This window comes from Mus caroli, unplaced genomic scaffold, assembly GCF_900094665.2.
Source record: "Mus caroli unplaced genomic scaffold, CAROLI_EIJ_v1.1 scaffold_16689_1, whole genome shotgun sequence".
Taxonomy (NCBI): domain Eukaryota; kingdom Metazoa; phylum Chordata; class Mammalia; order Rodentia; family Muridae; genus Mus; species Mus caroli.
Window position 1 is genome coordinate 16,271 of NW_018388456.1, and position 2,026 is coordinate 18,296.

The 2,026-nt window shown below is 51.2% G+C and overlaps 1 pseudogene across 1 annotated transcript in view; it reads right to left on the reverse strand.

Annotated features, from left to right (window-relative positions):
• The window catches only part of LOC115030263, a 2,377-nt pseudogene extending 1,609 nt beyond the window's left edge, over positions 1-768 (reverse strand). The window contains exons 1-2 of the transcript XR_003835851.1: positions 597-768; positions 125-279 (exon numbers count right to left, since the gene is read on the reverse strand). The product of XR_003835851.1 is annotated as a vacuolar protein sorting-associated protein 52 homolog (transcript). The remainder of the gene's footprint in view (positions 1-124; positions 280-596) is intronic.
• Positions 769-2,026: the final 1,258 nt, after the last annotated feature.

The window sequence follows — 2,026 nt, forward strand, 5'->3', positions numbered from 1 at the left end:
AGTTCCCCACAGCAGAAGCTGGGGCTGAGCTTGGGATGGGAGCTCCAGGGCCAAGGCTTAGAGAACACTCATTCTCCAGGAGTTGCTGTCTGCCTGTGCAAAGGCCCAGAATTTGGAAGCTCACCAGTGTCATGGAGAGCGGGCAGCCCATGACAGCGTGGAACAGGTCATGTGCAGCCAGGCCAGACATGACGAATATTTCACAAATGAAAAGATATTCGCGGCAAGAATTGGGAGGAGAGCTTAGTGCTGGACTCGGATGATCGCTTGACGGATACACTGAGACAGAGAAAGACACGAATGGGTCTCACACTGACCCTGTGGATGTGGAGACTCAGCACAGCTTAGTAATCAGAGCTCACAAGACCACACACCCAATCTCCAGGCAGAGAGGAGCACCCTGAACAGGCACTGAAGATGGGACACAGATCACAAGAAAAGCCCTCCCCACTGACTGCTGCCCCCACATCTACTTCAACTGTTGCCTCCGGACAGTCACGCCCCAGCCAGTCTCCTTCTGCCCACCTCTAAGTCCATGGCCCCAAAGTAACACTTAGAGAACTGATCTCTGGCCATGGAGGGGTTGCCTCTCATACCCTCTGCTCTCCACCCTGGGCAGTATGGGGCACCAGGATGGGGGCCTCCAGCTTGGCCGGTGAGATGACAGCACCACGGGTGCCCAGGGTAAAGATGGTGTTCCTGCTTCGGAGGGATGGCTTGAAGAAGAAGCGTGAACAGCATTGGAGTTGGGGAAAACAATGAGACCGACTGCACCAGGCCCAACAAGCCAAGGCCCGAGGATCCCAGGAAGCTAAATATGGCCGGACAGCCCTTTCCAGAACCTGAGCTTTGCTTGGCCTGACACCTGTAACGGCCATCAAAGTTTTACAGAGTTTACCTCTGAAATAAATGTGAAAATCTGTCAGAGTGGCATGTACTTCTTGGAGAGGAAGCTCTCGCTTTCATGTCCTCAAAGGTTGAGAACCACACAGTGGGTAAGAAACACAGCTCTGGGCTGGAGAGATGGGTCAGAGGTTAAGAGCACTGACTGCTCTTCCAGAGGTCCTGAGTTCAATTCCCAGCAACCACATGGTGGCTCACAACCATCTGTAATGGGATCCAATGCCCTCTTCTGGTATGTCAGAAGACAGCTATAGTGTACTCATAGAAATAAAATATTTTTAAAAAAATACTCAAAAAAATCTGAATGTGAACTTCATTTTCTCATCCTGACCTGAGGGTTGATTGACAGGTAAATTTAAGGATTGAGACTACTTAGACTTTGTGGAGGGCATAACTGGCAGATGGAGAACCTTCCAGAACCTGAGTCACTATACTGTGTGTATCTGGTGGGACAGGAGGCGGTTGGTTTCTGTGAGCTGAGTGTGAACAGGGCTGTGTCCAGGTGAGCTCAGTCAGTTATTATCTTTGATATGGTCACCCCCACCTCTGTCACCTCCGGGCTCTGCTCTCTTCATCACTGTGAAGCATATGATGAGAGTTGATGATCACAGGCACACAGGATGGCCAGAGCCTTGTCCTATCCTCAAGATTATGAGCAGCCCAGGCTGCTGTCATGACTGTGGCTCTTTACTTTGTCTTCTGTGTTTATTTTTTGCATCTTTAGTTCATATGGAGGACCGAGTCTATTCTTTTCCTGTGAGTGCTTCCTGTCTGGTTCTCCTCAGGATGCCCACGTGTGACAGCAGTAGGAGGTGTTTTCCCATTCTTGTCCCCACCAGACACAACAAGGGCCCTGCTCTCAGGACACTGTGGGCTAAATATATGAACGAAACTCTCCTGAGCTCCTGCCTCCTTCCAGGGGCCTCCGTAGAGTTCTCCCCATCTTTCCCATCTTTCCCCAGCTAACCCTGAATTTCAGGATCCACACAGAGGAGGGATCCACAGGCTCTCATCTCAGATCTGGTCCTGTTGGCTCTGTGCTGTGCCCATGGCCCCTGTCCTTCCCTGACTCTGAGGATCCTGGTGCTGCCTCCAGAGAAGATTCAAGGGTTGATGGGATGAG